General features: G+C 41.1%; 2 long non-coding RNA genes across 3 annotated transcripts in view; one reads left to right on the plus strand and one right to left on the minus strand.

Annotated features, from left to right (window-relative positions):
* Positions 1–27469, plus strand: part of LOC130148938 (uncharacterized) — a 34978-nt gene that overhangs the window by 6661 nt on the left and 848 nt on the right. Inside the window, exon 2 of the long non-coding RNA XR_008821710.1 lies at positions 7350–7500. This is a non-coding gene — a long non-coding RNA (uncharacterized LOC130148938). The remainder of the gene's footprint in view (positions 1–7349; positions 7501–27469) is intronic.
* LOC130148937 (uncharacterized) lies at positions 1016–27439 on the minus strand. 2 transcript variants are annotated; one of them, XR_008821709.1, is made up of 10 exons: positions 26728–27439; positions 24798–24949; positions 22872–23508; positions 21594–22551; positions 20149–20482; positions 18278–18366; positions 17907–18175; positions 16449–16567; positions 15086–15248; positions 1016–2011 (listed from the first exon to the last, which is right to left on the minus strand). It is a non-coding gene; the product is annotated as an uncharacterized LOC130148937 (long non-coding RNA). The 2 variants fall into 2 exon arrangements; XR_008821708.1 differs by lacking the exon at positions 1016–2011 and adding an exon at positions 10697–11530.

Consider the following 27469-nt stretch of genomic DNA (forward strand, 5'->3'; position numbering starts at 1 on the left):
AAGTCCTAGTTAATTATTTAGAGCAGCCGAAAGCTCATCAAAAATTTAACCAAGATTTATTTCTCCTTGATTGTGCAGGCACCACAATGTGCAGAAATGGAGGCTTTAACTCTGTTAAATGAAACACTTGAGTTTTCGCCTCCCAGCGTGGCAGTGCTGGCTCGGTGGGGCCAGCGCAGCCTTTTCTCCTGTCCCCCCTCTTCCCCAAGCACCTATTGAAAATTGCCTTTGAACTGCTGGTGATGCACGTTAGTAAGGTGGATTTAAATAGCATATCCAGGCAATTAAATAGCTTACAGCAGCTGGACTGCTGCCGTGGGGGAGCTGCGTTGGCCCACAGCAGACTGGAGCTGTGGCTTTTCAAGGCTACTAGTACCATTATACTGGGATAGGGGCTGCGCCGAGTGGCATCTCCATTTCTCCTCTTGGGACTCTATTTTTTTTTTTTTGTTTCTTCCATTGACCCTTAGTTCCCAGACCCGAGAAGTCGGAGCCTTGCAGCACACAGACTATTTAAAATCCCGTGGTGCCTGAAGCATCCCCGGCCCAAGGTGCACAGCGCTGCAGGGGGCTCCGCACCCAGACCCCTGCCTGCACTGGTGAGCACCCACAGACTGCAGGTCTGTGCTCCCTTAAAAAAACAGTGCTGCAAACTGGGAGCTGTTTTTAAGCAATTTAGCTCACATCTCACCGATTTTGTGCATGCTGCCTCAGAGCTAGGTCTGGGCCATTGCCCTTTTCTTTGAAGTCCATTGCGTCTGTGATTTTCTTTGATCATTGCTGTGGAAATGACTGAAGTATTTTTCTCATAGGTTTGTATGCACACAGGCAGAAGAGGGCTGAGAACCTCAGTAGAGGTGAAGCATCTGACCTTATCTTGACTTGTTAGGATTAAAGTAACATTAAATAGGACAAAATTATGTTCTAACTATCTTAAGAGATTAATGAGGAGGGAGCGATATTATTCAACTGCTTTTATCAATATACTCAATACATTAAATGGCTGTGAAAGAGCTTTGCCAGTAAGCTTAGTGGGTGTGCAGGGATCTAAAAATGCCAGACAGCACCTTAGGATGTCTAAGGCTCCTTCTTCTTTCACTGTGTTTCCAGTGGTGGCATTTCATGCCTAATATCTCAGTCCTTGAAAAAGATAAAAAATTAATCTGCTCTTTTCCCACCATCTCTGAGCAGAAAGGTCACAGAAGAGGGGAAGCTGGGTTTCCTGGAGATGCCATGGTGTTGCTGAATTCTCCCTGATTTCTGGAGCTTCCCAGAACTGCTCTGTGCACTAAGCCACGAGACAGGAAGAAACAACTTTCTGCCCCGTGTTCCTGTGCTGGTTTAGCTGATAGCTCAGTCTACGTGGTTTCATTATAAAAACTTCTTTAGGAAACAGATCTCTGAGTTATTGCATATATTTCTTGCAAAAGCCACTCGAAGTTTAGAGGTGATCAACTAAGTAAACAATGCGAGGAAGAATGAGGAAAGTGCTGAAGAATAAAATAATGGTATTTCTTAGCTTTGATTATATCAGTCTGTGGTGTACAAGCTTGCAAATCCCATTTGTGATCATTTTCTCTGAAAAAGGCTAGAAGGCAACAAGAAAGGATGGAGAGCAGGAAAACAAGGGGGGTCTGGAAGGAAGAAATGGTCCGTATAAGGTGAACTGAAAGACCATTGGACCCATTGGATATCCTACTGGGCTTTCAAATCACAAACGATATTGAGAACATAAACAGGGCATAATTATTCATACTTTCTCACAATATATGAAATACTTCTTATGCTGAAAAGATTTTTGGTGAATAGCTAAAATAAACTCCCAAAATCTAGCTGAATATTTTGATGCTTTGTAAATGGTAACTAGGGAAAGAAACTGTACAAGGCTTACATTTTCATTTGAAGTATTACTGTGTATTTTGATTCATTTGGCTCAGTTCATGATATAATGGAGCATAACTGATGTAACTTGGCTTGATGTGTCTCCTTGTTACACATACTGGAACAATATCTGCAGAAACATTTGAAATTACACATTTTTTCAGACATCTATTTTAAGGATCAGTGACTTCAAACAAGCAGAACACTTAGGCATATTTTAAAGGCTTATTTCCTGCAATCATGCACGGGTCATGGCTTAATCCTCATCAGAAAGCACACACTTTGGGATCCTGATTGCAGGAAGGGGTAGTGAAGGAAGGACATAGAAAGAAAAGGAACATTATCAGAGTTTTCAAAAAAGATTCCAGAGAACTTGCACCCAACTAGTAAATATTTGATGCTTATTTAGAAAAGAGCAGATTTTTTTTTTTTTTTTTTTTTTTTAATTCTGAAGGAGAAACCCAAGAGGCAAAACAAAACTGATGATTCAAAATATCTGTTAGGAGAATTTGTGTCACTGCTCAGCACTGTGTGTGTCCATGTGTGATACAAAGGACAGGCTTTGGAAGAGTCAGCTGTACCAGCAGGGAACACACAGCCTAATGGGAGAAGCAACTAAATCCAGTATTTCTCACTGAATTTCTTAGTACTCTGTAATAAGGTTTTTAACAGAAAGGCCAGCCTATGAATTATTTTTGAGTGAGAAGGAGTAGGGTGGCTTTGCTTGGCCATATGCACAGCTTCTCTCAAATGAAGTGAGGTGGCAAAAGGATCCTGGTGTTTTACTTGAGAGAGTTAGAAATACAACAGCTTTCTGCAGCAGATAAGAACTGGATTCTGGGCCACTTTGAATAAGTTAAGCAAGTAATTACCTGTGAATAAATTACTCGGGAAGAAAAATGCTAAATATATTTATTAATACAAACCATATGTTTTTTGCAACTTTTAACAGAAGGCTCTTAAAAGTACACAGCTACATTCAAGATTCCCCAGTCACACACATTTTCTGCATATACTTTACACTTTATATACTCACCACTTAATAGCTAGAATATTCATTTAGTGGATATTTTAAAAACTTATAACCATCCCTTCAAGGTCTGTGAATATACAGTAGAAGTCTGTTAATTCCTTTCAGTCACACCTAGATGAAGTGTTAAACATCCAAATTTCTTAAGTAATTTAATTTAAGAATTTTGGATATTTGACAGTTGAACAGGAAGTTTTCACATTTTTGAAAACGAGGAAAGGAATTTCCTATGCAACTCAGTTTCCTTTCTGGAGTACAGGATTTTTGAAGATACTCTGTTATTACAAATTATTATTTTTTTCATAAGAATTCTTCCAAATGTTGTGTGACAGGTGCTCTTGCTCATTATTGGAAGTGTTCGCCTCTCTTCATACCTTTCTGTTTAAAGGTTTGTTTGCCAACTGATGTGCTTTACAGAAGCCTCCAGGCTGCTTTCGTTTGTGCTAGCAGAGTGACCTTGAACTGATGAGGCAAAAAAATGAAGGAAGCATGCCAGTATTCATCTTCGTTCCCACCTTTTATATTCCAGTCATTGTCCACTACCTCCCCAGAGACTACTCCAGCAACTGGGTTATAGTTGTTCTCCCCCTTCACATTTCCACCTGATGCCTGGTGCTGTCCAGAGCAATGCCCAGGGGTTTCAGCTGCACAGGCATAGGCTCTGCCTAATTGGCTCTGGTTCAGGTATATGAAGTGTGTGGCAAGCAGAGGCAGGATTTTAAGGTCTATTTAATCTGCCCAGTAATTCAAAATTTGATTTGAGCTCGAGTTGTTTATGTGCAAGAGAGAAGCCTGCTTCTGGAGAGATCCTGGCCTCTCTGCACGCTGTGTACATCAATTATTGGAGAACCGTGTTCCGAGCAACAGCAGTAAGAGTGGTGTAAGAAAGATAAACTTTTTCCAGCGCTGTAAAAATTAGAGAAGATTTTAGGAGAAATTTCAGCTGTCTTGCAGGAGAGTAATGAGTAACCAAGCAGTTCCAACGGCCATGAGATTGGGAAGAAACGCCCTTGCTGCGATGTGGTGAGAACCATTGGCTTCATGTGCATTTCTGCATGTGCTGAGGTGCGTGCTGCTTTGGCTGCTCCTCCAGCACTAACCAAACTGTAGAGCTTTAATCCCTGGTGCAAGCTTTTGTGACCCACAAAATGCCAAGACTATGGCACAGGTATTTCTACTGCAAATCCTGTAGGAAAGGCTTGAGATCTTTTCTCTCAGAACATCGCTGTGCTTTGCCCGAGTTAGGCAGTGCAAGAGGCTGCGCAGGAGCCTGGGTGCTGTGTTCTCTGAACTCCAGCACGATGTAAGTCCAGGTGTGGTGACTGAGTCTTGTCTTACTGGGCAGCTGGTAATAAGGGTGTTTTCAAGCCTTCCATAAGTGGAGAAAAAGCAAAAAAAGTCCAGATTGCACATTTGATAAAACTGATTTGTAAATTCCCAATTCAAACATTTTGATTTTTAAGCTCAAATTTAATCTCACTACTGTTAAAAGCCCATTTCTCCCTACCTGTTGTTACACTCAGAAGCACTTCTGCAGATGAAAACCAGCTTTCCATCCTGCAACCTCCCACAGACATATGCACACACATTATGTCCCATGTTTAATTGCCTTTCAAAACTGTCTTATCTTGGCATGAACTTGTCATTGGTTTATCTCTGCTCAGGATAAATGCATACCTAATCTTATTACTGGATGCACTCAGAGCAGGCAATCTCATTAATAGCTACCCTTAAGGGATTTTTTTTATCCATGGATCAATTTCGTAATTGGAACGCAGCTACATAATATATAAATATATCCCTTCAATGGCACAACTGTTCTCATGCTGTTCAGTCTTGCACATCTCAAAAGGAAAAAAAAAAAAAGAATCCAGAAAGAAAAAATGTATTTTTAAACCAGAGATCCTTCTTGGAAGCTTGTTAGGTTTTCAGATCACACCACAGGCTTACAAGCTTGATTTGTCAGGTTCATGATTGTTACTGGATATGTGAGTTCTATCATTTTTAGCCTGGATAGTCACTAAGAATAGTTTTCCCTATTCTTAGTGGCAGTGCACTGAATTCTCTATGCTCTTTGTTGTAGTATATAGAATTCTATAATGGGAAAACCCTAACTTGTAGCTACGTATAATTTTCAAAAGCAGCAGGAGCTATATAGCTTTTAAGAATTAAATGATGTTCATTTATTCAGTGACTGCAAAATATCCTACTAAGAGTGTAATAGCTTAAAGGCTTCCTAATCAACTTTACTTCATCATTAAATAATTATGCTTTGTGTATCTGAACTACACTTTTGTCACATCTCATACACAGGGTAGTTAGTGAATATGAGTCATTACTGAGGCTGAGTGAGCCGTTCATAATTAAACCTGAACCAAGGAAAACTGTCTGGTTTCAAGTTGTGTAAAGCTTCCAGTGAGTCTGGGCTAAGTTTCGAATAAACTTTGATTCAATTATATCCCAGCCCCAGCAAGAATTACTCAGTTTGGAGTTCAGTGGAGTCCCCTCGTCCCCTGTCACCCCCTGCCCTTCTGTCAGGATCATTACACCTCTGATCAAAAGGGATTAACTTTTCTTCTTCCTCCCACTCTGTAGGCAGAGAGTGAGGATGGGCATCACCAAGGCTCTCGGAATTACATACATGAGGAATTAGTGAGCAAGTATTTTACAGTTCTACGTATTTGTAGCTGTGAGCAACGCAGTTGTGCACACAATTTTCACAGTTGACACCACTGGGCATTGCTAGCCAGCTAGAGAGAAAGTACTGCTGTAATTCAAACAGTGAATAGCTGTAGTAGTGATAAAGGCAATGTATTTAAAAATAGCTAGAGTATACGTTTACTGTGTTTGATTATCAGCAGATCCCACATATTACTAGTAAGACACCCGGTTTGAGTTGTGATGGCAGTTCACCATCAGACCTGCTTCCTTAGGGACCTGATGGGTTATCTGCTGCTTGTGGACTTCAAATCTTTCCAAGCTACATCTCAAATAAATGCAGGAAAGTTGGAAGGGTCAGGAGGGCAACTGATTGATAAGGAGATTTCTTTCGAGCATGCCATTCAATTGCTTCATTTATATTTCATTAAGCATGAAATTATGTTTATAATTGCATTAGACAACTGTGTGAGAGATATTAGCTCATAAGCCCAGACTGAATTAAAACAATTATTAATTAATTATTATTATGTTTTTTCATTTTTAATGGAATTATGCTTCTGAATTCAAAGTGCTAGTGAAGGTGTGTTTTTTTAATTCATAAAAATACTGCTCTGATGGTCTAGAGATAATAGGAGTAGCTGTTACTTAATGCAAACACCGTATCGCCCAAGAATGCACTTCGCATAAGTTATCTGGAGAAAGGAGACTCCAGAATGGGCAAGAGGAAAAAAAAAAATCCTGTCTGAGGGTTGTGCTGCAGGGAGACAGTGCAGCAGCCTCAACAACAGGGGTGGCCATGCAGCATACAGGGAAGCCAGCGATGAGGAGGTGAAAAACAGGAAGAATTAAAAATAAAATATAAGGTAAAAAATTATGGAAAACAGAAAACAATATGCAGCTGCGGAAGGCATAAGAAATCAACACAAAGCACCACACACTGAAGCAGCAGCCAGGTATTCACTTGACAGCCTGAATATGCTCTTCTGTGCTGGGCAGCGGTGCTGAGCCCCTTACAGTAATTCCCTGCTTTGCCGTGGCTTCAGCCAACGTGGTCAGACCTTACGATGGTGTGTCGTAGTGCCAAGAGTGACACAAACGGCCAGGCAGCTGCCAGTCCTTCTTGCTGGGATCCGGCCTCATCTGTGGACCCCTGCATGGTGGAAGAGGAGTGAGAGCTCGGAGCAAAATGGGACCTTCTCTGTAGTTCATCCATACACAGAAATCAGAGCTGAGAGGCATTTTTTTTCATCTAATATCGATCAGTCAGGACTATGGCTCCCTATTACACTTTTCTACTTCATCCTGTGGTATTAATACATAAGCAAAAACCACTCGGATTTCAAAAGGACACACTTGGCTGGTGTAAGAGCTGCAGGGTATTTCCTGAGGTGTTGCAGGCACGGACGGTTTTCCTAAAAAAAGCTCAAATCTTTAAGCCAGTGCTGTGGCACACAAAAAGTTCTTCAGTTCACCTTCACGTATTTTTCAATCGCTTTCCAGCTCTCACACTTATTCTGTTCATGATAAAGGATCTCAAGCACTTGAAAAACAAAGCTTTTCACATTTAGATACTTTTTCAGTCTGTGTGAGAAGAACAGGCTCCTCGCTGGCATTCATCTTACAATGTACTCTCTGGCATCCCAACCAAAAATATTTGGAACACGTTCCTTTTCATCTTGGAGCTTTGTGAGTGTCAGGTAAACCACTTTTTTATTTATTTTTAAAGGTTGAATTTTTATAGCTTCTCCTTTTCTAATTTCTTTTCCTCTGTATACAGCTGACCACATGGTTTCATTCACCGAAACAGCCGATTGCGAAATTAGACAAATACTTTGACTTTGCCCCTGGCTTTGGTGGTTGCTGTACCTCTGAAGACTCCATTCACCTCGAATTACACGTCCCTCGAAATCGTGTGGAGAAGGAGCAGTGTGAGTCATTAGCCCTCCTAAATGAATGTGCGGCTGAGTAGCTAACAAAGGGATTAACACTTGACAGCAAAAGCGTTGCATGCTGAAGGAGCAGGTCACTGGGTGACTGCCTATTACACAGAAATAATTGCCACCCAATGCTGAGAGAAACTGATGTCCGCAGGCTGTGTTTACTGATGCATTTTCTCTCAAATCTTACCCCTCTGCTTAATCTGCCTTTGCACAAAGCGAGGCGGAGAGACGTTACTGGGCAGGGGATGGTGGAGAGCCGAGAGCTCGGGCAGCCAGAGCCAGTGTGGACTGGCTGGGGAGCATGAAAATGGGTTATGGAAATATAAGGTGGTTTGAAGCCAAAGAACATTCGGTAAGAACCGTCCTGCTGAACATAGGGCTTCCACCCCTGAACAAATCATGTACTTTTAAATTTTTAGAAATAGTGCTTTGCTTAATCCTCCATTGCTGTAGTATGGCATGCAGCTTTATACAAAAGGTTGTTTGTTTTGAGGTTATTTTTTCTTTAGATGTGTGTGTATATATATATATATATATATACATATTACAAATATTTGTCTTCTTCCCCTACCTAGCCTTTTCTTATTCAAAAGCACTTTATGAGTCAGGACAGTATCCACACTCCAATGAGCCTTTTGTAGATTAAGCTGTCCCCAGACAGCTAATATTTTACTTTTTAAGAATACAATTCTTATTCATGGAGCTTAACAGATCTGTTAATTCTGCGGTCACTAAGAAAAAGTATCTATGGAGGATTTCAAAATGCGGTAAAAATTACTAGATACAATAGGAGGCTGGGTTAGGGGATAATGGTCATTGCTGTCACCATGGTGCTGTTAACAAATTACTGAATTGTGCTTGCTAAGACATGCCACCACATTAGCATAATGCAATATGGAAGATCTTTAGCAGTAAGAGTGATCTTACAGTTAGGAAAGATTTCGGGTAAGACTTCCTGCTGGAATAAATGCTCATCACTCTATTGAAGTCATTGCAGCTGTTATGATTCAAATGGGCTGAGATTTGTTCCTTTGTCTTGAAGCAGATAAGGACAAAGTAACAGCTACAATGATTGGGGAGCATTCAGAACATGTTTGGAGTTGAGCAGAAAGGGGCTTTGTGTTGGACTTCTGAGCAGGATGCATTTTTCTTTTGTGCTCTGCCTTGAACTAGTTGTAGGGCAAAACTTGTGTTCCAGTGCATGGCTGAAATAATTCCCAGGCAAGATCACACAGAGGATTTCCAGGTAAGCAGGGACTGGAGCTGGCTTCTGTTTGGCTGTTTTAACCTTGCCAACAATACATACATGTTGGAAAACTTTTTGACCTATTTTGCAAGAAAGGGTGCCATTTTTCATAGCAAATTGGCTCAAGCAAAGTAATTTAACTGGACTATATATAGATAAGCTTTGACATCTTTAGACCAATTTAAAGACAGCAGATTTTAGTGCAGGCATTTTAAGTTATCTGATCAGCTACTGAGATGAAATACCATAAAGGTACATAACGAAGGCTGAGAAAAGGCACATAGCAGTGGGGTGGTGTTGTACACTGTGAAAAGGATGTTTATATCCAAACATCACACGCACAGTTGAGCGTGAATTCAAATTAGATCAACTTGAGCTTCAAACATATATTTATTAGATATGGGTAGAAACAACTATTTTTCAGTAGAGGAGTACTAATATCACAAAGGTTTTCCTCTGATGAAATACGTTAACTTCTAAAAACCCAACCATGGCTAATACTTCAAAAAGGTTATTGAACAACAGCATCTGAGCACAGGCGATGATACCATGATAGTAATCTCTGTTATTATCAATCTCTTATTTGGCTTGCTTGCTTTCTGCATCTTTAGTGGCATGTCAGTTTTGCCATGACATGCCCTGTAAAGATTTGTAACGAGTGAGGCTGAAAACATTAATCCATATTTACCCTACTGATGTTTGAGTATTTCATTCCGGTGCATTGGCAGAGCAGATGGGGTGAGCGCAGGTGCACAGCCACCACCTCCTCAGGGCACGCGGCCACTGAGCCAGCTGAACGACTGGTCCTTACGCAAACAGGAGCTCCTTCCACTGAGTGCAGTGGAGGTATTCGTACTAATGAGCAAAGGCTGGGGGAAAGGCCACAGAAGAAGTGATTATAGGAATAAAAGGAAATTTATGCATGAGACAATGGGCATTCCACAGACCATCTTCCATTCACTATGGAATACTCTTTCCTCTTGTCTGATAAAATGACATCTGGTTAGTATATTTGCCTGGTTATTTAGTTCTCTGCATCACTTGGAGCAACGTAATCTCTCTAATTGGTACAGAGAACTTTTTCCAGCATGGTTTAGAACAGCAGATTCTGTATCAAGATTCCTTCATGGTTGTTTTTGCTATCAGCTTCAGAAATCATGCAAAAGGAGTCTAATTTTGCGTTTGTTCATTCAGAGAGTTACCATATTTGCAGCCTTAGAAACAGTATTTAGGTCTACATAAGAAGGAAATAAAATGCCCTAATTAATTTTCTGCATCACTGAAATGGAGATTCCATCAAATGGGAGAGGCAGGCATTGTGGATGTCAAAGCAAGCCACCCTAGAACCAGCCCTCCAGCGCTATTTGGGAGCAAAAGGTAAAATGAGACAGTAGATGACATGAAAATGCTAATTGTAAGAGGGGTTTGGATGAGATAAAAAAATTTTCTTCTAATCTCAGATAAATCTGAAGATTTCTTGTGTTCTCACCCGATCCCAAGTCATCATGCGTTTTGTTTCTGAAAAATAGCTCTCTGTCTGTTTTGAGGCTTCAGGTAATAATAGTCTGGCTGAAAAGACTCCTCTTGGTCCTTATTTTTTAAAACCCTTAAGGTTATTTGCTGAAGATAAGAGGGTGGTCCCTGCCTTCACAATGGCACTGATTTTTTATTTTTTTTTTTAATGTATATAAACCCAACTTGATCTATTTGGTGTGGAGTAATTTTTAAAGGCTAGTTAGTAATCATCGCCTCAAAGATGTCCCTGTCTTTCAGAGCTGGACCTACAAATCCATCACTTGTCTGGAAAAGCTCTTGGTCAGAAACATGCTCCCAAAAGGGAGACTTGGAGATTAAGTAATAAGGCAAGCTTGCTAGAGGTAAAATAAGCAGGATTGTGTGATGGTTGGTTTTTTGTGTGGTTTTTTTTTTTTTTTTTTTTTCTTTTTGCTATAAGCAGCTGTTTTAAAGTAGGGATGCTACTGACAAGATCGGTATTTCTCAACAGATTGCATTAGCAGTATTAGACTTCCTCATACTTTAACTACTTTAAATTCCTCAGGAGGCTTTTATCCCAGTAGGTCTAAAAGGTTTAGCAGCATTCATTAAGCATCGTGACACCCCAGTTATTGCCTAAGAGAGCTTTTGATGCCCATAACATAGGGGTCATCCTGAAATACATCTAGTTGGTGAGAAAGGGACAGAAAGGGCTAAAGCACTAAAGTATCCTTCGTTCTAGGAGAGCAACAAGCATTATAAAGAAGTTAAGAAAAAATTCCTTTTCATAAGGATAAGACTGAAAGTGGTGAATCTGTAGAGCTTTGAAATAACAAGACGTAATAATGGTGGTCTTATTCTTAAAACGTGTGCAAAGAAGATGCTTATGAAATATTATCTTTGTCACCAAAGGGGCAACAAAAGTGCCTGGCTTCACATGCAGCAAAGGTTTAAATTAGAGATTTGGAAAGGTTTCCTAATGAAAGGTGCTTAATCAGTGAACCTGGCTGCTAAGCAAAGCTGTACAATCCAAGTTATGAAGGACCAATTAGACTAACACCTGTCTGGAATGGGCACAGCAGATCCTGCTTCCATGCAGTGGAAACAGACTTAAAGCTACTCTCATACTGTGGTGCTTTTTTTTACGCACCAGAACCCCAGTTAGGACTGGAGATTTCATATTTGCTACACACATATACATCCTGAGACAGTATGCAAGTCCTCCAAGCTTGGCTGTGCATGCTTTCAGTCTGTTTCACTTCCACAGTGCTAGCCAGTCTGGAAAAAAAAAATAATCATAAACTTAAATTATATGAGATCAAAGTCCTCTCATAAGGAAGTCATATGGATTAAAACTGATTTCATTATTCTGAGTAGAGCAACCTTCCCTTAGGAAAGAGGTGTCTTCTTCTTGACTCTGTTGAGCTGGTACCTCAGTTAGAGAAGACTCTACCCCATAACCATCTTTTTTCTTTTTTTCTTTTTTTCTTTTTTTGGGGGGGAGGGGGAGGGGAGGGCAGGTGTTCAAGGGTGAGGATCCTTGAGGAGAGAAGATATTTCCCTACAGTCTCAGTGAGGTATACAAAGATTCTTCTGGTTTCCTACGGATGCTGTGAATGCACTAACTTTGGATGGTTCCCTGCTCTGACAGATTTGGTTTCCTGGTGCATGGTATGAGACGTTGGACATGCTATTCACAGCTCTGGGTTCCCCTCTGAAAGCCAGGATCCTTCATGCCAAAGTCAGTGCTGCTTCCTAAGGTTCTAAATCCTTGAATTTAGTCTTAGTCATGAGTTGCAAGAATGATCCCCAGCACTGTAAGTCAGCAGTATCCCCCAAATAAGATGGTAAAGCAGCTGTGTTGGCTCTAGAGCAGCTTAACTTCAGGCTTCTGAGTATGACGAATTATTGTTTAAGGAGATGTATTCATAATTCTGTTCCTTCCAAGCAGGTGGTTGGTATTTTGAGATCCCTGCTGTATCAGCACTATGTATATTTGGCACAGAAACTGCATGAATATTATAAATTCTATATTTAATTTGGTCTCATAAAGAAATCCTGTAAATCATAGTCATCCCATCAAACAAAACAGGAAACTGATATGGTGAGGTATTCAGTAACATTACTTCTTTTTGTCCCTAAAGGTTAGATAAAAATTTGTTGTTTCCTTAAGAAGGAGAAAAATGATGATAGAGTCAGGTATCTTTGATGTAGCTCTGTTTATCTGAAAACAACACAAAATCCTAATTCTTAGTGCAGAAATCAAGTGATATGAGAAAGTACTTTTATATACAACACAAGCTTCCCCAAGCCAGCACTCAGCCAAAAAAGCTTTCTATTTAGGCTTTCAGCAAGACCACAATGCCACTATTTATTCAGGTTGCGTCCTAAGCTTTCCTGCTTCTTTATATCTTCCTTGAAATATTCCTTCCTGTTCCTCTGTCGCGTGTATTTTGGCAGAAAATATCACAGCATCTTTTGCTATACAGTAGGTGGTGAAACTCCTTCATTTACTTTTGTGAATGTTAGGTGGCATTAAAGGGGGGGGGGGGGGGGGGGGGGGAGCTACTCTTGTTTCAGCCTACCAGGGCTGCGAAAATCCTAACGTGTTCTGCTTTTCCTGAATGAGAGAGAGTCCAATAGTTCTTTCCCTAAAGATAGACTCTGAGGCTATGGTAAAGGAATTATTCACAATAAGTAGAAGTGAGACAGTTCAGACAGGTGTCTTACCTAATAAATACGGGCAAAATACACATACCAATGCAAGCAAAAGGAGATTTATATCTAGTTACCTTAAGCAGGTTGGAATCTGTACGTGACTAAAGCTGCTTTCATTTTTAGCATATTAGTTTGAGTTCTCCGCACCACTGGATTACAATGAAGTACTAGTTGCACCTATTTTATCTATAGTACATCTATTACATTAAATCAAAGAAGAGGTAAGAAAGACTTGTACGAAATGAATGCCATTCATTATTTAGCTGTATCTGGCAAACTGAATAAAGGGAGCAGGGGTTGATTTTGGCATATGACCAGCTTTGGCATCTTTTGCCTGCAGAGTGCTCATTGTGGGAGAGAATAGTTCGCTACAAGGAACAACAGACAGGCCAGTGAGCCTTCTGAAACTCATGTATGACCACATTTTCTTGACAGGCTGCTTCAAGTGTTCTCTAGAGTTATTTGATCTGGTCCTCCAAACCCTATTCACGCTGCTCTTACTGTGGAATTCATCACAGGCTATTTTATCTGGGTGAGAGCCGAGCGTACACATGGGTTTGAGTCCATGCAGTGCATCTACAAATAGATTGCTATACAAGGTCCCTGGCCTTGCTTATCAGAGTGGAATGGCTGGGGACTGGCCTTCTTGAGAGGCCAAGGTGATCGTGAAGCATCGCACCCCAGGCAATTGCAAGTCTCAGCATGCAATAGGCAAGACGTGCACTTGCTTGTCACAGGTCAGGGAAAGGTCCCATTTGAGATTGTTTGCAGATCTGTGTTGAAAAGCCTCTTTGATAGGAGTGGATTGTCCAGGTATGGCAAGAATGGTACTCGTGATAACATTTGAACATGACAGCTGTGTTGCACAGTACAACAGGGATGCTAAAGAAAGCCACTCATGTCAGCAGCTCCTGAGCTGAGTGTAAGGAAAACAACAGAGCTAAGGGTGATCTTCACTCCACCCGTCGAGGTAAACGATTGTCGCTGCCTCGGTTTTTACTCTCTACTGCAAATTAAAGCCAGTGACAAGGTGTGGTCATGTCTTTCCAAGATGCCTATTTCTCTCCTGTTCAGCAGCAAAGTGTACCTCATATCCATAAATCTGCAGAAACTTCAGGGAGAAAAAAGCAGTTGTGGAAGATAAAAAGGAAGCTGGTGAGAGCATGAGCAGAGGAAATGGTGGCTGCTGCTGGTTTCCAGTTTGCTCAGGGAAGTGGGAGATGGGTAGCACAATCTAATAGATTAACATAGTTACAGTAATATATGTGGTTTACTGTTTTTTCCCTCCGGTCTAAAATGATCCAAGACAAAAATTGGCCAACAGCTCACTATGGGGAGCAGGAGTGGTGTTATATGTACCAAGGAGTTCACTGCACGTATGAATAACTGTAGAATTAAGTAATTGTGAATAGGATCCTTTGAGCATGAACAAAAGTTAAGGAGGGCTGAAGTATACTGGAAAGTCAACTGTGCTCAAATTCAATTTCACATTTGTCTGTTATACAAAGAAAATGTATGCTGCTCACCAGAAAAGGGCCTGAGCTTTACCATTATAGAAGTCAAGAACTCACTCCACTGAAGTCACTAGCATAAGCTAATGAGGTGTGAACATACTTTCACAAACTAAACAATACCTGCACAAAGTTTACTGTTCATTTCAGGGGGACTATTTGTACAGCAAATTACTGCCCTGTATGAGCAAGTCTACGAGCATCCATGTTTCTGCTAAAATAAGATTACATGTCTATTAGACTACCCAGAAGCTACAACACTGCAATATACTGCATTACCATGCACTGAAGGTAGGTTCTTGGGAAATTACTCAATAGAAATTTGTAGGAGACCAATTTCCTCAGTAACAGCAAATCTCTCAAGCACTGCAGTTTAGGTGACGATTCAGCTCTTGGAGCAGAATCCATTTAACTTTGGATTTGGAAAGGACAGGGCTGGAAGTTAGGGAGCAGCAGATTTATGTGTCGCTGGATTGTAATGTGGAGGCTATTTTGCAAATAACCTGCCCTCCGAAACTGCTGACTGTAAGGTGCTTTAGGAATATTGACATTTTGCCACAAGTACAGAAAGCTCACAGTTAAGTCTTATCATCAGGTGACTTACCAACACTTTCCACTTCCATAAATGAAACAATCCCTGGTCCTCATAACAATTATCAGAACATCTTTCAGTTGTTATGCTACACAGCAGCAAGGAGAAGGGTATTGATCTAGGCCTGTGCTCCATTTGCAAACCATATCTGTATCATGACTTATTGAGAGCTTTTCTAGGGAGAAAACAGAGGGTATGACATACTCTTAAACACTAAGAAAACAGCTTCATCTCAAAGAAAAAAAACATCCTTTGAAGAAAAGTAAAATGTTCAAAATGACTTAAGAACAAGGAAGCACTATTTCATATTGCCGTCATAATAGGAGCTCAATCTAGGGGCAATCTCCCTTAAGAAAAACAAAACAAAAAAAATCACGAGAGGTCACTTCTACTCCAAAGAGGTTTATGTGTTTTGTGCATGGGGAACTCAACAGAGAGAGGCTGAGTTCTTCCCCTGTGAGTCAGAGCCCTTGCTGGCATCGGGAACTGACTCAAGATTTCCACAGTCTCTATTCAGTCCTGCCATCCTTTCTTCAAAAGCTAGGTCCAACAGGGGATCTGTAATGATGGTCTAGTCTCTATACCATTGATTTGGTAACTTTTCCAGTGCTGTAAAGCATTTACTCCTGACTTTGCCTCTTTGAAGGTAAGAGAACAACTAACAGGCAGTGCAGCATCCCCTGGGAGACCATCCTCTCTATTTTCTTTTCAGCCTTGCTCCTTCTCACAGCCAATTCTGTTGGTATTGGGTGAAAAGAACTGGCTATAAGCAGGGACAATGCTGTTACAGGTGAATTTAAAGAAGGGGGGAAAAAGTTTCACAGCGGGAAGTACTGCTGAGAAACCTGAGATCTGATACTACGTTCGCAGACCTCACGCCAACGTCCTTTTGAAATACTGCGAAGTACATGCTGCTCTGCAGCCACCAGCTCCATCAATGGCAAGTGGGCAGCCACTGAGAACACGAAGTGCTGCCTGCCTTTTCTCAAAGGGTGATTTGTTCCTCTAATCCAGAACATTTCAGTATTTTTATATTTGGTTTCTGTCTTGTCTTTTCGTGTATGCAGCTATCAATGGCCAGTCTGGGCTCTTTAACATCTCAGAGGTGGTTTAGTCTTACTGTTATTCTCTGTATCGCTGAACCTTCAAATCACAATTTCATTTGTTGCAGCATTTATTGCATTCAGTTGTCCTCTTTTTCTGAGCTTTAGAAAGTTGCTTTATTTCCTGAAACTCAGAGACAAAATCTACTCAGAAGGCCAGAGTCGTCCCTTGTGTTCTAAATACATAGGCAAAAAATATCAGCTAATTAGTGCTAAATTAAAATGCAAAAGGAATATCCATTATTTTTAGGTTATATGTATATACCACTTACTTCCTTTACTATTTCTGAAGAAAGATCAGCCACGGCATGCTGTTAGTACCACTGAGAATACTGAAAAAGCTGTCACAAAATGATGTCTTGATAAAACAAGATGACCTTTAAAGTTGAAGCTGTGGAAGCAAACCAGATAAAAATGTTTTCAAAACGCACACAAAAAGCTCTGCAATGAAAAGAAAGCTGATTATTCTCACATTCTTAATTATTTTAGAAGATTGATACAATTAAAATAGGTATTATTTTAAAACAGTGGGAATTCATACCATGTTGGCTACATTATTCATTTTTGAATGGACTTTGATTTTCTTCCATTTACGAAGCAATGCTGATTTTTTTTTTATGCACACTTTTCATTTTACCACACATACTGTAAAGTTAGGATGAAAATTTTCGCAGCAGGACTTGATTACTAACTGGTCACTTTAAACCATGTGGTCTTCCTTCCTTGTAATTAATGAGTGACTCTATATCCTTATCCATTTAAAAGGTTTCTAACAGCAGACAACAGCTGGGGTGATTCTTATTGCTCTTTAATCTTGGTTGATAAAAATATCAGAATTAGCAAAGGAGCCATCCACTGTCTCAAGGTTTCTGTACACAGAACCTCTTATGCATTAAAAAAAAAAAAAAAAAAAAATCAGGAAAATTCAAAAACGTCTGCTAGCATCAGTTGTATTTTGTTCTCTTCAGATTCTGGTCCTGATTTTACAATTACATAGAGGCAGACTCAAGGGGTTTAAGCCAGGGTCAAAGTTGTACTATATTTTTGCATAATGCCTTATGGAACGAATTCCTAATCCCTGATTCTGACTGGGTGGGTCATCTGCCCTAAATATAATGAATAATATTTAAATTAAAGCTTTGCTGATGCCAAAAAGAAATGAGAGACTGTGAGGATGAGCAGAGTTGGGGGTGTGCGTGTGTGTGTGTGTATGTGTGACCTTTTCCAGTAATCCCAGTTTGGATCTATAGATTAAATCTATTCACTGAACAAACACATTATGGTAAAGAAAAAAAATCAGCCAGAAAATCCACAGCATCAGCATTACAGGGTTAAAGTTTGAATTGGGTTGTGCAAAAAAAAAAAAAAATATCAATGGGAGAGGGTCTATTATTAATTGAACTGAAATCCTGCTCATGGCTACAAATCTTGTGAAACATCCAGCTATACTTTAAATGTTAGTCACATTCAACAAGGCTTTCCTGGCTCATGTCAATTTAAAAGGCAGGGGAAGGGTAATGAAGTGACTGAAACGTGAAGTTAAGACCCGCATCTGTTGACAGCTGCAGAATTCTTGTGGCCAGGGAACTGAAGCAGGAAAAACTTACCCAGCATGTGCCACGGCAGGAAACAAATACGTTTTCACATGCACCCCACATTAGTTACTTTTGAAAGAAACCGGAATTGAATCACAAGTAATTTAGCAGTCAACTATATCCAGTATATCCTACCTTCAAGTTCCATACTGCTGGCATGGAGATTTTCCTGGAAAAAATGTCATTTTGATATGCTTCAGATGATCTGCTGCAGAACTCAATCACCATATGCTTTCCAGATTCAGGGAGCTCCTTGGATGAAGTCCTCTTGCTTACTTTCTTTTTCCTGGAAGGATTTCTTCCCCGTTTTCTCCCTCTGAGCCCCATGGTACACCTTAAACTCCTGCTTGGCCAAATGAAGCTCACCAATGGAATTGCAAGAGGGAGAAAGAGAGGTTGTTTATCTGCAAAAAAAAAATAGGAGTAGGAAAATCCTGGTTTCTCTGCTGCAGGGCAAGAGGGAGGTTTTTTCCTCCCATAAAACTGAACAAAATTTTCCTTCTTACCTGGACAGGAGTGGATCCGTGGTCCCTGGAGTCTCTATTTCTGCTGAGGCTTCTGTTTCTCAGGGCCACGTACAAAGTCGTTTCCTCGCCTGTCCAGGAGACTGAAGGTTAGAGCAAACTTCCCACGCAAGTGGGGTCTGCATGCAATGCCATCTATTTTACTCGGAAAAGAGGATTTGAGATTTCTAGCCCCAAAGTCTCAGTGGTTCCCACAACCCTTTGAGTGTGGGCTAATGGCAGCCTTGCAGGTAAACAAAATTTAATCTTTCTTGAAAGGATGGATTTTCCAGCTTGGATTGCTTTCTTCGCCCCATTCTACTTCTGTCTGTGTTTGATAGCAGAGGGAAAACAAAGAGAGGGAGCTATCTGGAGAATTTGATATTGGGATAATTTTTTTATGGTCTTCAGGTTAGTCAAATAAAGACACTAATGTTAAAAACAGGGGAAAATATTTGATGAATACTCACAGGTTTCCAAAGCAAATGTCTCAAGTACAATCCCAGATTTTTTTACAGAGGGTCTGATTTTGAGAGGTATGGCAAGCTCTTCATATCCCTTTGCAATATAAGTTTAAAGTGAAGGAGTCTAATGAATAACACTGAGAGAAGATTAACTCTTTGATGTTAAAACTCTGATTAACTCTTCCTGTGTGGGGAAGTACAGTTTATGTTGTCATAGAGAAAAGTAAGTAATGTTAAGAAGATAATTGTTCTTAACATCATTACCAGGGAGCTCTAGAAATACTTAACAAGAAATGGTTCTTGACATGGATGCTGCTTTGAATTAATAAACCAGGAAAAGATTTTCATAGGCATTTTCTGACACACAGTCTCACTAAACACCCTCAGACTTCTTTGATAGCCATAACCCATATAAATAAGTAATACATATTTTCTTAATCTCAAAGCTGATTGTGTATTGCACACAAATCATCCTGGAAACTAGACTGGTACCTACTTGGATAAATGTATTTTTTGATCTATGTACCTTAGCGGTTCATACAGCTCGATATTCTTTACAAAACTATCATTCATTTAGCTGAAGTAACAGCTTCTTCTCTTTTGACATCACTGCCTGTTCACTATGCTATCCTATCAAACTGACTGACGAGTGCAGTCTCTTGGTCTTATATATTGGAAGAAAATAAATGGTTGCCTATGCATAAAGAAGGAAAGGAAATGTTCTGCTTGAGGGTTATTTTTTCCTGGTTGAATAACCATCCACTTTCAAGGTGTGCTTACAAGTAAGCGCAGACTGTGCTTTGCAGAGGGTTGTAGGATTTGGTCTGCCATGGATGCAGGAAGAGGCAATGATTATTTGCCACCTGGCAGCACTCATTTCCCATTTCAGCTTCATCCAAAGGCAGCACTGTGTCTCCCAGGACAGCCCAGGTCAAGCAGATTAGTGAGCAATGTGGGTGGATTTTAAACTCTGAACACCTCTCTCCAGAAATAAGCCACTGCTGTTCATCAGAAATGTATAGATTATATTAAACATAAATAAATACACTCTTCCTACAAAACAGGACATGTCTTCCTATCTCTGCCTCTCTGAGCACATTGCCCGTGTGCTGTGGCTCTCGGTGTGTTCAGTTAGTGGTGGTGGTGTGTTTCTGCATTTGGACTGTATGGCTAAATTTCAGCCCATATGTTACAACAAGGCCATTGAAGGCAATTTGGAAAGACACTTTAATTAAACAGCACAGTTGGCTAGCTAGGAAATTCAACATTGTGACTTAAAATCACAGTATGAGTCAATCTGGAAAGGTAGTTTTGTCTGGGGGAGCTCAAGACGTGTTTGATTTTGATAGCTGAATTAAGCATGCAAAATATAGAACCCATATGCATAGGGTCATGTTTAAAAGAACTTACCTGTAGGAGGCAAACTTCAATTTTGGTTGCAGACCATCCACAGATATGTTCTAGAGGAAGACATCATATGTCTGCATATAATTACATATGGCAAACCTGATGAGATCGTTGATGTGAACTCCAATTCACATCACCTTGAATCGCTCAAATAGAAAACCCAAAAGAACAGCTTCCAATGCAATTTGCTGCTGAATGTACATCAGATAATGCATAAACTGGCTGAAATGAGGCCAAAAGTTTATGGAAGATTTAGATCTTTGACATTCTGTTCAACATAGGTGGCAGAGTAATCCAGCGAAATGCTGCAATGCAATCTCTCTTCATTGCTGAGGACCTGCAGAAAAGGAACAAACAAATGTAAACTACAAGCCTAACTACACTACTGCTTCTCTTAGGATTGCAATAATTAGGCCAGTCCAGGTCATGAATGAAAGCTGTAAGTCATCTTCTGCAAAATAATGGGTCATCAGGTCAAGCCCAATAAGCATTAATGCACAGAAATTTTCTACTACCCCACATCCAAATGAAGATGATGGCTGAATTGCAACTGCAATTCAGAGGAACACAGAAAACAAACCATTCCCTCACTGACAATGAAAGGAAAGAAAAACTGCAAAAACACAGGGGGCACTGACTTTGAAAAAATATGGTTGTTCTTGTCAGCTTCATTCGACTTAATCTTTTGCCCTCATCTTCACAAGGAGAGGTTAGAATCAGCACCCACTAGCACTCCCTGGCAGTGGTGCTCAGCCTTCTTTTGGGCTATCTCTTATTGCAGTCACTGAGTAATACCTTAGTTCTGTTAAATGCTTTCATTTGTTCAAAGGGAAAAGAAAAGCACAATAGGGACTATTACAGAAGTATCCTGGAGTGATATTTTATCCTTCTTCTGTCATGAGTTGAGAGGCAAAAGAACAAGAAAAAAAGAGAAATGAGCCATAAAAAAATGAGCAAAAGATGACACTTGGATCATTGCATGTCAGAAATGCCATACAAGACTAGAATATTGTCTTCAGTCAGCAATGACATCGGTATGTCAATGTCTTCACCGTTGTTTTACTGGGTCCATCAGACCTAACTGGACACAGCACTACTCAACTATCACCTGTCAATCACATTCTAAAAATAAAGTTCACCTGTCATCAAGTTATTGGAATTTTTGACTATTTTATATGCTGGCCACCCTGTCACTTTAATCCCCTGCATCACTCCTGTGTGAGACAAGGATTTCAGGTAAGATGCAACTGAGATGTAGTGAACCCCAGGGACCGGATAACTCAGGGAGTTTTGGTAATAACTGTAACAAATATACAGTGAAATAGTGGAAAGGAAGATTTAACCAGCACACACTAACATGGGTTTTTATCTATACTGGTTTCCTGCTTTGACATGTCCTTTACCAAAACCCTCTTGCGGTTTACAGAATATGTTCTCAACATTTTTACCTCATCCTTCTAGATTCCAGCTGGGATCAAATACCGAGGTTCTCAATGTAGCGGTCTCACATATAAAAACTTGCCAGTTTCTGAAAAAAAACAAAAACCCCAAAAAAACCCCAAAAACCAAAAAAACAACAACCCAAAACCAACCCAAACACAAAACCACCAAAAAACCCCAACAAAAACCCCACAGTCTGGATAAGGGGGTTTTTTTGGTGGGTTTTTTTTTGGGTTTTTTTTTTTTTTTTTCTGTGTTATAGCTATTATCAACCTGTAGCAAGAGAGAAATTGCATGAATATTGTACAGTGACCTTGGTATCAGACACTGGCTTGCAAAGTCCTTATGAGTTGATGGGAACTTACCAAGGGATATCGGACTCGGGGAGCAAAGGTGGAAGCTAAGAGTAGCTGAAAGGGAAAAAGCTCCTCTTTGAAGCTTGCAGCAGCTCCAAGGAGGAGAGACTGATGGATGACTATTTGCATTATTTTGGGGGAATTCCCTTGGGATTTTGGTTGTATGGGGCCGGTTTAAATGGTGCTGGCTTGCTCCCTTCTCATTCCTTCCTTTTGGAGGAACCAAGCTCAGCTGACTCCTGCTGGAACTCAGGTCCCACAGCAGTTTGTCACAAACCCCAAAGCACCCACAGACACCTGCAGGAAAGACACTTGTTATATCCAGCCAAAGGCAAATAGCGTAGATAATCTTGCCAGAAGCAAAGTTCTTGCTAATTCTCCTATTTCACTCCACACATTATTAAACATAAAATACCAGCACAGCACAAAACTCACAAAAGAACAGCACAACACATTTCTAAGATGCTGGGAAAAAAAGGCTTTAGGTTCACTTAAATTACTCAATTCCTGAAGGAGATGCAGCATGTACTTCTGTCTCTCTGCATACTTACGTTATTTCTATCTCTTGTGCCCTTGGTGAGGTATTCAAGCAAGGTAGCAGAAGGTTCATCTGAAAGGCACGGAAGTTTTGCATTCAAATTTTCCTTCAATATAAATTTGTGAGACTGAGTCTTTGAACACACCCAGTTGCCTGGATTTATTATTTTTTTTTAACTCTGATGTCTTGCTTTCTTCTTTATCTTCTCTACAACAGCTGGCAGCAATACTGCCAGATGCCACCAAAGTCTACAGAGCATTAAAAACAGGCTAGCCCTAACCCTGGGCTTGAAAGAGTGATGATGTCTCAGCAGCCAGAGGACACAGAGGAAATGAGTGAGACAGAAGGAGCTTGTCAGAGAGTTACAACTTCAAACTAACAAAATAACAAACCTGAGATTCAAAACGTAGCTTGGTAGCTCCAACAACGAGCAGATGCACACACTTTTTTTTTTTTAGTTACTGTTCTTTGGTGGCAATTAATTTTCTTAAACAATTCTTGGACTTCACACGTGACTTTGCAGAATATGTCTGAATTGTATAGTCAAGGATGAAAATGGGTCTGGAGGTGTCACGCACAGACAAATCCTTTTCTGAAGTCACATACAGGCACAATCTTCTTCCTTACTAATGGTTAAAGGCAAAAGTGTGTTATTTTGATGAAGAATCCAGTCTGGCAGACATCCATTTCCACACTGGATACCTCTCACCTGTCTGGTGAGGTTAAAGCATGCTGGCCCTACAGTCAGTAACATCCAGGGTGATGCAGATGCACAGGTATGTCCTCTTTTAATCAACCACCTCCATGACTATGCATCCTTATGCCTTCTCTGCTTCATCAAAAGCTGGTGTGGTTACACCTGTTTGTGGCAACAATATGATACAGCAGATTTTCTGGCAGCTGATTCACAGTGATGGTTCATTTGTACTCCAGAAGTTTCTGGAAACTTCCACAGGCTTGTGGTGGAGTTACTGTTTTTGATCCCCTCTCTGAGCTGCATCTTGTGGTGTACCATTGAAGCCAAGTGGCCTGAAAGTTAGCAGAGGATTATTTCCAGGGTATTGGCTATTCACCGAGAGTTGAAGCTGAGGCAGTGGCTACTGAGAAGCCAGCTGGAACAGAAATGGTAAGAGCCGAAGCCAAAGCAATCCAAGCCAACAGGTTCACTAGAAGCCAGCGAGAGCAGTCTCTGAGGACTTCCCTACTGCACATAAGTTTGGAGCTCAAAAAAGGAGAAGAGGATCTCAAGGGACATGAATCAGACTAGCTGAGCAACACCGGGAACTTGAACATTGCTGCAAAGCCAAACTTCTTTGCCTTATCATATCCAAAGCTTATTAAAGCAACATACTGCAAAATGGCAGAGAAACAAAGTCTGATCCAAATCAATATTTAGAAGAAGCAGTCCACAAAGAGCATAATATATATGCCAAGATCCTCTTAGGAGCAATTTTGTGCAGACATTCCTGAATAGGAGATACATTCATAAATATGTCTTGTTATGGGGTTTCAGAACAGCATGGGAACTCCTTACTGAATTAGTTTCCAGGCACAACTCAACCCTCTCCTTTTTCTCCTTCTCCCCCTATGCCCAGTTAAGAGCAGCTAAACCTCCTCGGTCTCTCCAGAGGGGTTAATTCATTCATCAGTGTTAATGCAGACACTGGGATTGCCCTGAGAGTTTCCAAGGTAGAAAGAGAAAGTGGAAATAAAAAGCAGCTCCTTGCATGATTTGTGAAACATGCAAAATACAATAGCAATAAAAATAGTAATGAGCTCATTACAATAGAAATTGTCTCATTAGCAGTGCAAATGCCAATCATACACGTGGCCAGGTTTCTGATGGTGCAGGGAGTCCTTTAAACACTGTCCTTTCCTGCTCCAGCAATATAAGTCCTATTTAAAACCGTGTAACCCTTCCAGTCCTTGGCCTCCTGTCCCTCCCTTTGCTCCCCCAAAGGTCACCGTGCGGTACATAACGCCTGGCACCATCACATACGGGGGTCGGATGCCCGGCTGAGGTAGCGCACAGCCCCTGCACCGCTGCGGCAGGGATCGGTCCTTCCCGTACAGGCTTTCCCTGCCACAGGAGGAGGAGGGCTCTATTTGCTGGCCAGAAATGTCTTGAGCATACAATGGGAAAAGGACTTTGGAAATATTTTAAGTAGGAGGGAAACAGTTTTCATCAACATGCTGCTAATGAATTCAGGGCATTCGCAGATGAACAGTAAGAATGGGGGTTGCAGCTTCAGAGGTTTTTGGCCAATGCATTGGAGCAGAGCATACAGAGAGTGCATGTCCTGCTGCTTGAGACATACCACTCAGGAAAATGCAACAGACAATGTCATCTGCCTGTGGCTGGAGCACAGCTCCATTTCTCCTCTTCACTACAGCCAGATGGTGTGGTTTGTTTCGAAAGTTTCAGGCAGAAATATCACCTTAGCTGAGAACGTGCTGGCCGGTAGTCATACTGGGTGAGAAAGAGCAGTTAGTAGATGGGAGAAGATAGGGGCAGGCACTGAGAAAAGGGGTGGGAACAGCATCACTCTGGGGGCCTGGGAGCCTCCTGCAGAGGAAATGCAGTCACTCCAGTTCTGGTTACTCCTAGATTCCTAGTATTGAGCAGGGAGAGAGCATGCACAAGCTCTGCAAAACATTCTGTGTGGATATTAATCGAAAAGAAAGAGTCCATTTAAGTCTTTTTCTATTAAGCGTCTGCCTATGCATCACCTGAAAAATAGAGCTGAGCTCCTTGTATTTACCTGTGTACATGAGAAGATGCTTACTATCTTCATTTTATAGATCAGAAATTGTAGCAAAAAATGCAGAGCAAAATCAACAACGGGACTCAGCAGGCTCTTGGCTGGAGCTCCCAGAAGGAGTTCCACGCCTTTCTCTGGGCAGCAACGAGGCTGACACACAGCCTTTTCTGCTGGCTACCTTCCACAGTTCTTAGTCTTACTAACAGCCTCTCATGGCTCACTCTTTTTCTCATCACACATTTATATGCCTCAGGGATCAGGCTCCACAGGCCCTAGATTTTAGAGGACCTCAAACAGTAGATGGTGCAGCACCACAGTCCCTCCACACATGAACATCTCTGGCATTCCCACGATCGTGCAAAAGCCTGCAGCAGAGCAGGGAGTTAAGCCTTTGCCCCTGCAGGCCAGGCTGTGTTGTAATTGCCAACCAGTACCCCCGTATACAAAATTCTTTTTTCATTTGTAATCTAGGCTACCAGAAATTTACAACTCCATCAAGATCTGCAAGGTAATAATGAGCCACCCTCTTCAAAACTGTACTTAAGGTTGGAAGTGATTAAAGATGCTCTAGCCTGCAATTACCTATTACTCACTGGTGCTCTAAACGGTTCATTTTTCACATCATTCCAGGAAGTTGTAACTTCTTAAAGCAATGTTTCTGGTAATTATGGGAAAGCAGCAACAGCAGCCACTGAGCATTATCTAATGCTGCAGCAGTCAGAAATGCTGCCTTCTGCAGATGATATAATGTGTGCAGGGATGTGACAAAGAGGGACTGCTTGGCATCTCATTGCTTAGGACTGCTGATGGCTCGCCAGAACTTCATTTTGGAGAAAAGCTGGACTTGGGAAGGCTTAACCCTGCTTGGTCCATGTTTCTGAGACCAGCTTTGGAATCAGGACAAGGGAGCTCCTGGTATAGTTCAGAAACACAGCACTCCCTTTTGCTGGGTCTGGGTTAAAATCCTGCCTCTCCAAAGCTGGCCTAGGAATAAGAAAAGGCTTTTAGCAATGTATTTTTAGGATCTCTACTTTTTAATTTTGAAATGTAGTTGAAGTAGCTACGACAGACACATCTGACCACTAAACCTCAACAATCTCCCTTCACCTTTACGGCCTTTATTCTGTTAATGTTTTTTATTTACCAGTTTTAGTTTTCAGGCATTTAAATGAGACCTGGTTTTCTTATTGCAAAAGTAGTGCCGCTTTGGTCTGATAAATGTATTAAAGAGATACCACAATGCTTAAATAAAAATAGAAATATAAATAAATAAATAATAAAATATCCCAGGCATTTGAGACAACCACTCCATAGCAGATGCCGTAATTGCAGGATCAAACGCTGTGGTGCCTGGCTACCTCCGTGCATAACCCAGGGCAGGGAACAAACCCTAACGATGACTATATTGAGCTCAACAGTTTGTGACAGTGAAGAACAACTTTTATGGGCTCCTCTGGCTGGAAGGTGCCTCGCTTTAGAGACATACCTATGATATACAGGGCATTAGGTTTATGTCTGCTCTGGTGAACCAACTTTCGGTGGTTTCACTTTTGCTTCCCGTTGTGCTGCGCAGCTTGTCACCAGGATGTCCTCACCCCACTGCTCCTCAGGCTGCTGTCAGCTCTGGCACAGCATGATGGGGTCATACCTCCTGAAACAAGAAAGAAGAGGAGAGAAAAAGGAGCAGCGAGTGCTAGCAGACCAAAGGTGGGCTGGTGCACCAGGGCTCCAGGCTCTGCTCACTGTGCCTGGGTGCAGCTGGGCTGTGACATGTTGCTGCATTTCTGATGAAGACAGCCCTATGCTTCATCAAGACAGCTGTCACTACATGGCCATTCGGTGCCTTTCACTACTTTGTCTATGAAGCTGAAAGCACGAAAAGAAATGAATTATTTACTGCTGGTTCTGCTACACATTTTGACTTGGAAAGAAAAATGTTCAGACACGTTCCCATCGCATGTCCAGACTCAGCACCAAGCTCTAGCTTGCTCCTCCTTGTATCGCCTCCTGTGATGTTTTCTCACTCATTTGTTTGCCCTCCGTTATACTTCCCAAATATGATGTGATCAGGTGTGCTTCCAGGTCCGAATTCATATCTTGCCTTATACGTGCCTCTGGCTTGGAAAGTGGCATGATGCTGCATTTCAGTTTGGAAGAGGATATTGTTTTACACAAATGTTATTTCACCCTTAAACAGAAGGCAGTGATCACAGCTGCTGAGTTTGTGA

Source organism: Falco biarmicus, chromosome 4 (genome assembly GCF_023638135.1).
Source record: "Falco biarmicus isolate bFalBia1 chromosome 4, bFalBia1.pri, whole genome shotgun sequence".
Classification (NCBI taxonomy): Eukaryota; Metazoa; Chordata; class Aves; order Falconiformes; family Falconidae; genus Falco; species Falco biarmicus.